The 12,652-nt window shown below is 46.9% G+C and overlaps 7 non-coding genes across 7 annotated transcripts; all 7 read left to right on the forward strand.

The window, feature by feature from the left end:
• Nucleotides 1–994: 994 nt before the first annotated feature.
• Nucleotides 995–1,185, forward strand: LOC142271105 (U2 spliceosomal RNA). Its single transcript, XR_012736274.1, has one exon. It is a non-coding gene; the product is annotated as a U2 spliceosomal RNA (small nuclear RNA).
• Nucleotides 1,186–2,572: 1,387 nt separating this feature from the next.
• Nucleotides 2,573–2,763, forward strand: LOC142271106 (U2 spliceosomal RNA). Its single transcript, XR_012736275.1, has one exon. It is a non-coding gene; the product is annotated as a U2 spliceosomal RNA (small nuclear RNA).
• A 1,387-nt stretch (nt 2,764–4,150) lies between these two features.
• Nucleotides 4,151–4,341, forward strand: LOC142271108 (U2 spliceosomal RNA). Its single transcript, XR_012736277.1, has one exon. It is a non-coding gene; the product is annotated as a U2 spliceosomal RNA (small nuclear RNA).
• Nucleotides 4,342–5,728: 1,387 nt separating this feature from the next.
• Nucleotides 5,729–5,919, forward strand: LOC142271109 (U2 spliceosomal RNA). Its single transcript, XR_012736278.1, has one exon. It is a non-coding gene; the product is annotated as a U2 spliceosomal RNA (small nuclear RNA).
• A 2,185-nt stretch (nt 5,920–8,104) lies between these two features.
• On the forward strand, nt 8,105–8,299 carry LOC142271149 (U2 spliceosomal RNA). The gene has a single exon (XR_012736314.1). It is a non-coding gene; the product is annotated as a U2 spliceosomal RNA (small nuclear RNA).
• Nucleotides 8,300–9,685: 1,386 nt separating this feature from the next.
• On the forward strand, nt 9,686–9,876 carry LOC142271110 (U2 spliceosomal RNA). The gene has a single exon (XR_012736279.1). It is a non-coding gene; the product is annotated as a U2 spliceosomal RNA (small nuclear RNA).
• Nucleotides 9,877–11,263: 1,387 nt separating this feature from the next.
• On the forward strand, nt 11,264–11,454 carry LOC142271111 (U2 spliceosomal RNA). The gene has a single exon (XR_012736280.1). It is a non-coding gene; the product is annotated as a U2 spliceosomal RNA (small nuclear RNA).
• Nucleotides 11,455–12,652: the final 1,198 nt, after the last annotated feature.

The raw sequence follows: 12,652 nt of genomic DNA on the forward strand, positions 1-12,652 counted from the left end.
TATCATGCATTGGTTTTTGGGGTTTTCTTTGAGTAATGATGATCTCTTTAGTAGTCTGTTGGCGCCCTCTCCTGGAGGAATAGTTTGCTTGCTCTTGGACATTCTAAAAGAGAGGTCATGATAGACATTGAGCTTCTGAGCTCAATTGGGGACAGTCATGGGTGATGAATGTTTGCAACCTACTGCGAAGCCTCATACCGCAATATAAGGAACGTCAAATACTAAGAAAGGGCGGCCTATGAAAGAATTACTACTTTCAATAAGTACACTTAAACGGCTAATTGGGAATAGAAAAACTGTAAAAAGCCCTCTGAGAAAGCCCCCCTCTAACCTTTGATAGTAAGCTTTTCTGTAGTCTGCCTGTTGATGTATTTTCCGTTTGAACTGTGCACAACATGAAGAGACGGAACACTGGCGGCTTGTCACAATGCCCCCCGATGACATCACAATAGCGCTGCTGCCTAGAAAACAAGCTGCGCAGAAGAAGTTGTTCTTTGGGTGGGAGGGTGGGCTAGTGGAAGGAGGGGGCAATCTCTTTTTTTCCCGGGTGGTAGGGGGATGACAGGAGAAGGGAAGCGGGTGGTGAGAAAGGTACAGAGGGCAGGGTTTGGGGGCTGGGAAGGAAAGGGAAAAGATTAGGGTTTGGGGATGATGAAAGGGCTTTCTACGGGTAAGGATGGCAAAGGGTGGCAGTGACGGAAAGTCAGGCAACCTGTCCTGTCCGTCTTTTTGTATCGTGAATTGGAAAGACTGCAAGGGGGAGGGGAGTTGCTTGCGCCCTAAAGGAGGAGTTATTCAGATTCATTGCAGTGGGCGGCGGCTGCAAAACGCACCATTCTTCTTGTTTTGGCTCTGCAAAGCAGCCTTTTCAAGGGTTGGCTTGGGTGACAAAATGTCTTGTGTAGGCGTGGGTTTGTCTCCCTCTCGCTCTCTCTCCCTAAGATGTGTCCGGCATAGGCCAGGGTGCCACTCGAGGCCCAAACCAATTCTGGTTATCGCTTCTCGGCCTTTTGGCTAAGATCAAGTGTAGTATCTGTTCTTATCAGTTTAATATCTGATACGTCCCCTATCTGGGGACCATATATTAAATGGATTTTTAGAACAGGGAGATGGAAAAAGAGCTTGCTCTGTCCACTCCACGCATTGACCTGGTATTGCAGTACCTCCAGGAACGGTGCACCCCTTCTTAACCCAGTTTCCAAAAGCAGAACTCAATTCACCTGATTCATATTAGCCCGATTTAATGAATTGGAAGAAAGCATACGTCTTCATATGCACCTCAATTTGGCCCATTCACTTTTCACACTTCCTCCTTTTGTTTTTTATCTTTCACACTTTTGACTTTCTTTATTCATCCAAATAGCAAACTCATCACCACTCAACCTGACCAACTCGGCTATGTCCCCGTGCTGCAGTTCTCTGTCTTATCTAGATCATTTGCAATTGAATGGAATAGATCCCTTTTGGACAAAGTGGATTCACCTGCTGCTGCAGTGACCACAGGTGTGATAACATCTAGAATTGGCATCTGGTGCGATCTCTCCGCTTCCACTCCAAAGAAAGTTACCTGTTTATTCCTATCATGCATTGGTTTTTGGGGTTTTCTTTGAGTAATGATGATCTCTTTAGTAGTCTGTTGGCGCCCTCTCCTGGAGGAATAGTTTGCTTGCTCTTGGACATTCTAAAAGAGAGGTCATGATAGACATTGAGCTTCTGAGCTCAATTGGGGACAGTCATGGGTGATGAATGTTTGCAACCTACTGCGAAGCCTCATACCGCAATATAAGGAACGTCAAATACTAAGAAAGGGCGGCCTATGAAAGAATTACTACTTTCAATAAGTACACTTAAACGGCTAATTGGGAATAGAAAAACTGTAAAAAGCCCTCTGAGAAAGCCCCCCTCTAACCTTTGATAGTAAGCTTTTCTGTAGTCTGCCTGTTGATGTATTTTCCGTTTGAACTGTGCACAACATGAAGAGACGGAACACTGGCGGCTTGTCACAATGCCCCCCGATGACATCACAATAGCGCTGCTGCCTAGAAAACAAGCTGCGCAGAAGAAGTTGTTCTTTGGGTGGGAGGGTGGGCTAGTGGAAGGAGGGGGCAATCTCTTTTTTTCCCGGGTGGTAGGGGGATGACAGGAGAAGGGAAGCGGGTGGTGAGAAAGGTACAGAGGGCAGGGTTTGGGGGCTGGGAAGGAAAGGGAAAAGATTAGGGTTTGGGGATGATGAAAGGGCTTTCTACGGGTAAGGATGGCAAAGGGTGGCAGTGACGGAAAGTCAGGCAACCTGTCCTGTCCGTCTTTTTGTATCGTGAATTGGAAAGACTGCAAGGGGGAGGGGAGTTGCTTGCGCCCTAAAGGAGGAGTTATTCAGATTCATTGCAGTGGGCGGCGGCTGCAAAACGCACCATTCTTCTTGTTTTGGCTCTGCAAAGCAGCCTTTTCAAGGGTTGGCTTGGGTGACAAAATGTCTTGTGTAGGCGTGGGTTTGTCTCCCTCTCGCTCTCTCTCCCTAAGATGTGTCCGGCATAGGCCAGGGTGCCACTCGAGGCCCAAACCAATTCTGGTTATCGCTTCTCGGCCTTTTGGCTAAGATCAAGTGTAGTATCTGTTCTTATCAGTTTAATATCTGATACGTCCCCTATCTGGGGACCATATATTAAATGGATTTTTAGAACAGGGAGATGGAAAAAGAGCTTGCTCTGTCCACTCCACGCATTGACCTGGTATTGCAGTACCTCCAGGAACGGTGCACCCCTTCTTAACCCAGTTTCCAAAAGCAGAACTCAATTCACCTGATTCATATTAGCCCGATTTAATGAATTGGAAGAAAGCATACGTCTTCATATGCACCTCAATTTGGCCCATTCACTTTTCACACTTCCTCCTTTTGTTTTTTATCTTTCACACTTTTGACTTTCTTTATTCATCCAAATAGCAAACTCATCACCACTCAACCTGACCAACTCGGCTATGTCCCCGTGCTGCAGTTCTCTGTCTTATCTAGATCATTTGCAATTGAATGGAATAGATCCCTTTTGGACAAAGTGGATTCACCTGCTGCTGCAGTGACCACAGGTGTGATAACATCTAGAATTGGCATCTGGTGCGATCTCTCCGCTTCCACTCCAAAGAAAGTTACCTGTTTATTCCTATCATGCATTGGTTTTTGGGGTTTTCTTTGAGTAATGATGATCTCTTTAGTAGTCTGTTGGCGCCCTCTCCTGGAGGAATAGTTTGCTTGCTCTTGGACATTCTAAAAGAGAGGTCATGATAGACATTGAGCTTCTGAGCTCAATTGGGGACAGTCATGGGTGATGAATGTTTGCAACCTACTGCGAAGCCTCATACCGCAATATAAGGAACGTCAAATACTAAGAAAGGGCGGCCTATGAAAGAATTACTACTTTCAATAAGTACACTTAAACGGCTAATTGGGAATAGAAAAACTGTAAAAAGCCCTCTGAGCAAGCCCCCCTCTAACCTTTGATAGTAAGCTTTTCTGTAGTCTGCCTGTTGATGTATTTTCCGTTTGAACTGTGCACAACATGAAGAGACGGAACACTGGCGGCTTGTCACAATGCCCCCCGATGACATCACAATAGCGCTGCTGCCTAGAAAACAAGCTGCGCAGAAGAAGTTGTTCTTTGGGTGGGAGGGTGGGCTAGTGGAAGGAGGGGGCAATCTCTTTTTTTCCCGGGTGGTAGGGGGATGACAGGAGAAGGGAAGCGGGTGGTGAGAAAGGTACAGAGGGCAGGGTTTGGGGGCTGGGAAGGAAAGGGAAAAGATTAGGGTTTGGGGATGATGAAAGGGCTTTCTACGGGTAAGGATGGCAAAGGGTGGCAGTGACGGAAAGTCAGGCAACCTGTCCTGTCCGTCTTTTTGTATCGTGAATTGGAAAGACTGCAAGGGGGAGGGGAGTTGCTTGCGCCCTAAAGGAGGAGTTATTCAGATTCATTGCAGTGGGCGGCGGCTGCAAAACGCACCATTCTTCTTGTTTTGGCTCTGCAAAGCAGCCTTTTCAAGGGTTGGCTTGGGTGACAAAATGTCTTGTGTAGGCGTGGGTTTGTCTCCCTCTCGCTCTCTCTCCCTAAGATGTGTCCGGCATAGGCCAGGGTGCCACTCGAGGCCCAAACCAATTCTGGTTATCGCTTCTCGGCCTTTTGGCTAAGATCAAGTGTAGTATCTGTTCTTATCAGTTTAATATCTGATACGTCCCCTATCTGGGGACCATATATTAAATGGATTTTTAGAACAGGGAGATGGAAAAAGAGCTTGCTCTGTCCACTCCACGCATTGACCTGGTATTGCAGTACCTCCAGGAACGGTGCACCCCTTCTTAACCCAGTTTCCAAAAGCAGAACTCAATTCACCTGATTCATATTAGCCCGATTTAATGAATTGGAAGAAAGCATACGTCTTCATATGCACCTCAATTTGGCCCATTCACTTTTCACACTTCCTCCTTTTGTTTTTTATCTTTCACACTTTTGACTTTCTTTATTCATCCAAATAGCAAACTCATCACCACTCAACCTGACCAACTCGGCTATGTCCCCGTGCTGCAGTTCTCTGTCTTATCTAGATCATTTGCAATTGAATGGAATAGATCCCTTTTGGACAAAGTGGATTCACCTGCTGCTGCAGTGACCACAGGTGTGATAACATCTAGAATTGGCATCTGGTGCGATCTCTCCGCTTCCACTCCAAAGAAAGTTACCTGTTTATTCCTATCATGCATTGGTTTTTGGGGTTTTCTTTGAGTAATGATGATCTCTTTAGTAGTCTGTTGGCGCCCTCTCCTGGAGGAATAGTTTGCTTGCTCTTGGACATTCTAAAAGAGAGGTCATGATAGACATTGAGCTTCTGAGCTCAATTGGGGACAGTCATGGGTGATGAATGTTTGCAACCTACTGCGAAGCCTCATACCGCAATATAAGGAACGTCAAATACTAAGAAAGGGCGGCCTATGAAAGAATTACTACTTTCAATAAGTACACTTAAACGGCTAATTGGGAATAGAAAAACTGTAAAAAGCCCTCTGAGAAAGCCCCCCTCTAACCTTTGATAGTAAGCTTTTCTGTAGTCTGCCTGTTGATGTATTTTCCGTTTGAACTGTGCACAACATGAAGAGACGGAACACTGGCGGCTTGTCACAATGCCCCCCGATGACATCACAATAGCGCTGCTGCCTAGAAAACAAGCTGCGCAGAAGAAGTTGTTCTTTGGGTGGGAGGGTGGGCTAGTGGAAGGAGGGGGCAATCTCTTTTTTTCCCGGGTGGTAGGGGGATGACAGGAGAAGGGAAGCGGGTGGTGAGAAAGGTACAGAGGGCAGGGTTTGGGGGCTGGGAAGGAAAGGGAAAAGATTAGGGTTTGGGGATGATGAAAGGGCTTTCTACGGGTAAGGATGGCAAAGGGTGGCAGTGACGGAAAGTCAGGCAACCTGTCCTGTCCGTCTTTTTGTATCGTGAATTGGAAAGACTGCAAGGGGGAGGGGAGTTGCTTGCGCCCTAAAGGAGGAGTTATTCAGATTCATTGCAGTGGGCGGCGGCTGCAAAACGCACCATTCTTCTTGTTTTGGCTCTGCAAAGCAGCCTTTTCAAGGGTTGGCTTGGGTGACAAAATGTCTTGTGTAGGCGTGGGTTTGTCTCCCTCTCGCTCTCTCTCCCTAAGATGTGTCCGGCATAGGCCAGGGTGCCACTCGAGGCCCAAACCAATTCTGGTTATCGCTTCTCGGCCTTTTGGCTAAGATCAAGTGTAGTATCTGTTCTTATCAGTTTAATATCTGATACGTCCCCTATCTGGGGACCATATATTAAATGGATTTTTAGAACAGGGAGATGGAAAAAGAGCTTGCTCTGTCCACTCCACGCATTGACCTGGTATTGCAGTACCTCCAGGAACGGTGCACCCCTTCTTAACCCAGTTTCCAAAAGCAGAACTCAATTCACCTGATTCATATTAGCCCGATTTAATGAATTGGAAGAAAGCATACGTCTTCATATGCACCTCAATTTGGCCCATTCACTTTTCACACTTCCTCCTTTTGTTTTTTATCTTTCACACTTTTGACTTTCTTTATTCATCCAAATAGCAAACTCATCACCACTCAACCTGACCAACTCGGCTATGTCCCCGTGCTGCAGTTCTCTGTCTTATCTAGATCATTTGCAATTGAATGGAATAGATCCCTTTTGGACAAAGTGGATTCACCTGCTGCTGCAGTGACCACAGGTGTGATAACATCTAGAATTGGCATCTGGTGCGATCTCTCCGCTTCCACTCCAAAGAAAGTTACCTGTTTATTCCTATCATGCATTGGTTTTTGGGGTTTTCTTTGAGTAATGATGATCTCTTTAGTAGTCTGTTGGCGCCCTCTCCTGGAGGAATAGTTTGCTTGCTCTTGGACATTCTAAAAGAGAGGTCATGATAGACATTGAGCTTCTGAGCTCAATTGGGGACAGTCATGGGTGATGAATGTTTGCAACCTACTGCGAAGCCTCATACCGCAATATAAGGAACGTCAAATACTAAGAAAGGGCGGCCTATGAAAGAATTACTACTTTCAATAAGTACACTTAAACGGCTAATTGGGAATAGAAAAACTGTAAAAAGCCCTCTGAGAAAGCCCCCCTCTAACCTTTGATAGTAAGCTTTTCTGTAGTCTGCCTGTTGATGTATTTTCCGTTTGAACTGTGCACAACATGAAGAGACGGAACACTGGCGGCTTGTCACAATGCCCCCCGATGACATCACAATAGCGCTGCTGCCTAGAAAACAAGCTGCGCAGAAGAAGTTGTTCTTTGGGTGGGAGGGTGGGCTAGTGGAAGGAGGGGGCAATCTCTTTTTTTCCCGGGTGGTAGGGGGATGACAGGAGAAGGGAAGCGGGTGGTGAGAAAGGTACAGAGGGCAGGGTTTGGGGGCTGGGAAGGAAAGGGAAAAGATTAGGGTTTGGGGATGATGAAAGGGCTTTCTACGGGTAAGGATGGCAAAGGGTGGCAGTGACGGAAAGTCAGGCAACCTGTCCTGTCCGTCTTTTTGTATCGTGAATTGGAAAGACTGCAAGGGGGAGGGGAGTTGCTTGCGCCCTAAAGGAGGAGTTATTCAGATTCATTGCAGTGGGCGGCGGCTGCAAAACGCACCATTCTTCTTGTTTTGGCTCTGCAAAGCAGCCTTTTCAAGGGTTGGCTTGGGTGACAAAATGTCTTGTGTAGGCGTGGGTTTGTCTCCCTCTCGCTCTCTCTCCCTAAGATGTGTCCGGCATAGGCCAGGGTGCCACTCGAGGCCCAAACCAATTCTGGTTATCGCTTCTCGGCCTTTTGGCTAAGATCAAGTGTAGTGTTGTTCGAAGAGGTGGTTTAAGCTCCAGGCCACCTTAGTACAATGATACAATGCACACTGGAAGGTTGCGCTTGCTAGTACTCTGGGTGGATAGTATATTCATCTAGAGGAAAACATGGCCCTACCAGGATCGAGGCTATTAGACTGAGTAAGGGTGGGGGGCTATGGTACAACGTGCCCCAGGACTGACGACCCTGGAGTGAGTCTGAGCTTGCTGGCTTGGGACCCCGGCAAGCCTTGGGCTCTGTAGCACACCGTACCTTGCCTTTTCATACTTTTTGAGCATATTACCCTATCCCGGCCTTCTGGCTAGGAAGGGAAATTTTTATAATCCCGGTCGGAGGTCTGGTCAGCTTTGGGCTGAGAAACTAACACCCGGTTGGAGGTCTGGGTCAGCTTCGGCTGAGAAACCAACACCCGGTTGGAGGTCTGGGTCAGCTTCGGCTGAGAAACCAACACCCGGTTGGAGGTCCGGTTAGCCTTGGGCTGAGAAACCAACACCGGTTGACGGTCCGGGCAGTTTCGGCTGCGAAACCAACAACTAGTAGCTCTCTACTCCACTTGGGTAAGATGCCTGGGTGGACGCTGGGAGCAACGACAAGGCTCAACCAGGCTTCGGCTTGGGGGAGCACCGAAGATCCCTGACCCTTGCTGTGGCCTTCTGGCTCGGAGGGACGGGGTTGATTTTTGGGGACCCTCTCCTCACGGTGGGGTCCACACGAATCCTAGCCTTTGCACTGTTTTTGGTGTGACTTCGGTCATGCATTTTTTGTGGTGCTTTGGAAAGCTTCATTAAATCAAATCTGTTCTTATCAGTTTAATATCTGATACGTCCCCTATCTGGGGACCATATATTAAATGGATTTTTAGAACAGGGAGATGGAAAAAGAGCTTGCTCTGTCCACTCCACGCATTGACCTGGTATTGCAGTACCTCCAGGAACGGTGCACCCCTTCTTAACCCAGTTTCCAAAAGCAGAACTCAATTCACCTGATTCATATTAGCCCGATTTAATGAATTGGAAGAAAGCATACGTCTTCATATGCACCTCAATTTGGCCCATTCACTTTTCACACTTCCTCCTTTTGTTTTTTATCTTTCACACTTTTGACTTTCTTTATTCATCCAAATAGCAAACTCATCACCACTCAACCTGACCAACTCGGCTATGTCCCCGTGCTGCAGTTCTCTGTCTTATCTAGATCATTTGCAATTGAATGGAATAGATCCCTTTTGGACAAAGTGGATTCACCTGCTGCTGCAGTGACCACAGGTGTGATAACATCTAGAATTGGCATCTGGTGCGATCTCTCCGCTTCCACTCCAAAGAAAGTTACCTGTTTATTCCTATCATGCATTGGTTTTTGGGGTTTTCTTTGAGTAATGATGATCTCTTTAGTAGTCTGTTGGCGCCCTCTCCTGGAGGAATAGTTTGCTTGCTCTTGGACATTCTAAAAGAGAGGTCATGATAGACATTGAGCTTCTGAGCTCAATTGGGGACAGTCATGGGTGATGAATGTTTGCAACCTACTGCGAAGCCTCATACCGCAATATAAGGAACGTCAAATACTAAGAAAGGGCGGCCTATGAAAGAATTACTACTTTCAATAAGTACACTTAAACGGCTAATTGGGAATAGAAAAACTGTAAAAAGCCCTCTGAGAAAGCCCCCCTCTAACCTTTGATAGTAAGCTTTTCTGTAGTCTGCCTGTTGATGTATTTTCCGTTTGAACTGTGCACAACATGAAGAGACGGAACACTGGCGGCTTGTCACAATGCCCCCCGATGACATCACAATAGCGCTGCTGCCTAGAAAACAAGCTGCGCAGAAGAAGTTGTTCTTTGGGTGGGAGGGTGGGCTAGTGGAAGGAGGGGGCAATCTCTTTTTTTCCCGGGTGGTAGGGGGATGACAGGAGAAGGGAAGCGGGTGGTGAGAAAGGTACAGAGGGCAGGGTTTGGGGCTGGGAAGGAAAGGGAAAAGATTAGGGTTTGGGGATGATGAAAGGGCTTTCTACGGGTAAGGATGGCAAAGGGTGGCAGTGACGGAAAGTCAGGCAACCTGTCCTGTCCGTCTTTTTGTATCGTGAATTGGAAAGACTGCAAGGGGGAGGGGAGTTGCTTGCGCCCTAAAGGAGGAGTTATTCAGATTCATTGCAGTGGGCGGCGGCTGCAAAACGCACCATTCTTCTTGTTTTGGCTCTGCAAAGCAGCCTTTTCAAGGGTTGGCTTGGGTGACAAAATGTCTTGTGTAGGCGTGGGTTTGTCTCCCTCTCGCTCTCTCTCCCTAAGATGTGTCCGGCATAGGCCAGGGTGCCACTCGAGGCCCAAACCAATTCTGGTTATCGCTTCTCGGCCTTTTGGCTAAGATCAAGTGTAGTATCTGTTCTTATCAGTTTAATATCTGATACGTCCCCTATCTGGGGACCATATATTAAATGGATTTTTAGAACAGGGAGATGGAAAAAGAGCTTGCTCTGTCCACTCCACGCATTGACCTGGTATTGCAGTACCTCCAGGAACGGTGCACCCCTTCTTAACCCAGTTTCCAAAAGCAGAACTCAATTCACCTGATTCATATTAGCCCGATTTAATGAATTGGAAGAAAGCATACGTCTTCATATGCACCTCAATTTGGCCCATTCACTTTTCACACTTCCTCCTTTTGTTTTTTATCTTTCACACTTTTGACTTTCTTTATTCATCCAAATAGCAAACTCATCACCACTCAACCTGACCAACTCGGCTATGTCCCCGTGCTGCAGTTCTCTGTCTTATCTAGATCATTTGCAATTGAATGGAATAGATCCCTTTTGGACAAAGTGGATTCACCTGCTGCTGCAGTGACCACAGGTGTGATAACATCTAGAATTGGCATCTGGTGCGATCTCTCCGCTTCCACTCCAAAGAAAGTTACCTGTTTATTCCTATCATGCATTGGTTTTTGGGGTTTTCTTTGAGTAATGATGATCTCTTTAGTAGTCTGTTGGCGCCCTCTCCTGGAGGAATAGTTTGCTTGCTCTTGGACATTCTAAAAGAGAGGTCATGATAGACATTGAGCTTCTGAGCTCAATTGGGGACAGTCATGGGTGATGAATGTTTGCAACCTACTGCGAAGCCTCATACCGCAATATAAGGAACGTCAAATACTAAGAAAGGGCGGCCTATGAAAGAATTACTACTTTCAATAAGTACACTTAAACGGCTAATTGGGAATAGAAAAACTGTAAAAAGCCCTCTGAGAAAGCCCCCCTCTAACCTTTGATAGTAAGCTTTTCTGTAGTCTGCCTGTTGATGTATTTTCCGTTTGAACTGTGCACAACATGAAGAGACGGAACACTGGCGGCTTGTCACAATGCCCCCCGATGACATCACAATAGCGCTGCTGCCTAGAAAACAAGCTGCGCAGAAGAAGTTGTTCTTTGGGTGGGAGGGTGGGCTAGTGGAAGGAGGGGGCAATCTCTTTTTTTCCCGGGTGGTAGGGGGATGACAGGAGAAGGGAAGCGGGTGGTGAGAAAGGTACAGAGGGCAGGGTTTGGGGGCTGGGAAGGAAAGGGAAAAGATTAGGGTTTGGGGATGATGAAAGGGCTTTCTACGGGTAAGGATGGCAAAGGGTGGCAGTGACGGAAAGTCAGGCAACCTGTCCTGTCCGTCTTTTTGTATCGTGAATTGGAAAGACTGCAAGGGGGAGGGGAGTTGCTTGCGCCCTAAAGGAGGAGTTATTCAGATTCATTGCAGTGGGCGGCGGCTGCAAAACGCACCATTCTTCTTGTTTTGGCTCTGCAAAGCAGCCTTTTCAAGGGTTGGCTTGGGTGACAAAATGTCTTGTGTAGGCGTGGGTTTGTCTCCCTCTCGCTCTCTCTCCCTAAGATGTGTCCGGCATAGGCCAGGGTGCCACTCGAGGCCCAAACCAATTCTGGTTATCGCTTCTCGGCCTTTTGGCTAAGATCAAGTGTAGTATCTGTTCTTATCAGTTTAATATCTGATACGTCCCCTATCTGGGGACCATATATTAAATGGATTTTTAGAACAGGGAGATGGAAAAAGAGCTTGCTCTGTCCACTCCACGCATTGACCTGGTATTGCAGTACCTCCAGGAACGGTGCACCCCTTCTTAACCCAGTTTCCAAAAGCAGAACTCAATTCACCTGATTCATATTAGCCCGATTTAATGAATTGGAAGAAAGCATACGTCTTCATATGCACCTCAATTTGGCCCATTCACTTTTCACACTTCCTCCTTTTGTTTTTTATCTTTCACACTTTTGACTTTCTTTATTCATCCAAATAGCAAACTCATCACCACTCAACCTGACCAACTCGGCTATGTCCCCGTGCTGCAGTTCTCTGTCTTATCTAGATCATTTGCAATTGAATGGAATAGATCCCTTTTGGACAAAGTGGATTCACCTGCTGCTGCAGTGACCACAGGTGTGATAACATCTAGAATTGGCATCTGGTGCGATCTCTCCGCTTCCACTCCAAAGAAAGTTACCTGTTTATTCCTATCATGCATTGGTTTTTGGGGTTTTCTTTGAGTAATGATGATCTCTTTAGTAGTCTGTTGGCGCCCTCTCCTGGAGGAATAGTTTGCTTGCTCTTGGACATTCTAAAAGAGAGGTCATGATAGACATTGAGCTTCTGAGCTCAATTGGGGACAGTCATGGGTGATGAATGTTTGCAACCTACTGCGAAGCCTCATACCGCAATATAAGGAACGTCAAATACTAAGAAAGGGCGGCCTATGAAAGAATTACTACTTTCAATAAGTACACTTAAACGGCTAATTGGGAATAGAAAAACTGTAAAAAGCCCTCTGAGAAAGCCCCCCTCTAACCTTTGATAGTAAGCTTTTCTGTAGTCTGCCTGTTGATGTATTTTCCGTTTGAACTGTGCACAACATGAAGAGACGGAACACTGGCGGCTTGTCACAATGCCCCCCGATGACATCACAATAGCGCTGCTGCCTAGAAAACAAGCTGCGCAGAAGAAGTTGTTCTTTGGGTGGGAGGGTGGGCTAGTGGAAGGAGGGGGCAATCTCTTTTTTTCCCGGGTGGTAGGGGGATGACAGGAGAAGGGAAGCGGGTGGTGAGAAAGGTACAGAGGGCAGGGTTTGGGGGCTGGGAAGGAAAGGGAAAAGATTAGGGTTTGGGGATGATGAAAGGGCTTTCTACGGGTAAGGATGGCAAAGGGTGGCAGTGACGGAAAGTCAGGCAACCTGTCCTGTCCGTCTTTTTGTATCGTGAATTGGAAAGACTGCAAGGGGGAGGGGAGTTGCTTGCGCCCTAAAGGAGGAGTTATTCAGATTCAT

The sequence above is a fragment of the Anomaloglossus baeobatrachus genome, unplaced genomic scaffold (assembly GCF_048569485.1).
Source record: "Anomaloglossus baeobatrachus isolate aAnoBae1 unplaced genomic scaffold, aAnoBae1.hap1 Scaffold_3349, whole genome shotgun sequence".
Classification (NCBI taxonomy): domain Eukaryota; kingdom Metazoa; phylum Chordata; class Amphibia; order Anura; family Aromobatidae; genus Anomaloglossus; species Anomaloglossus baeobatrachus.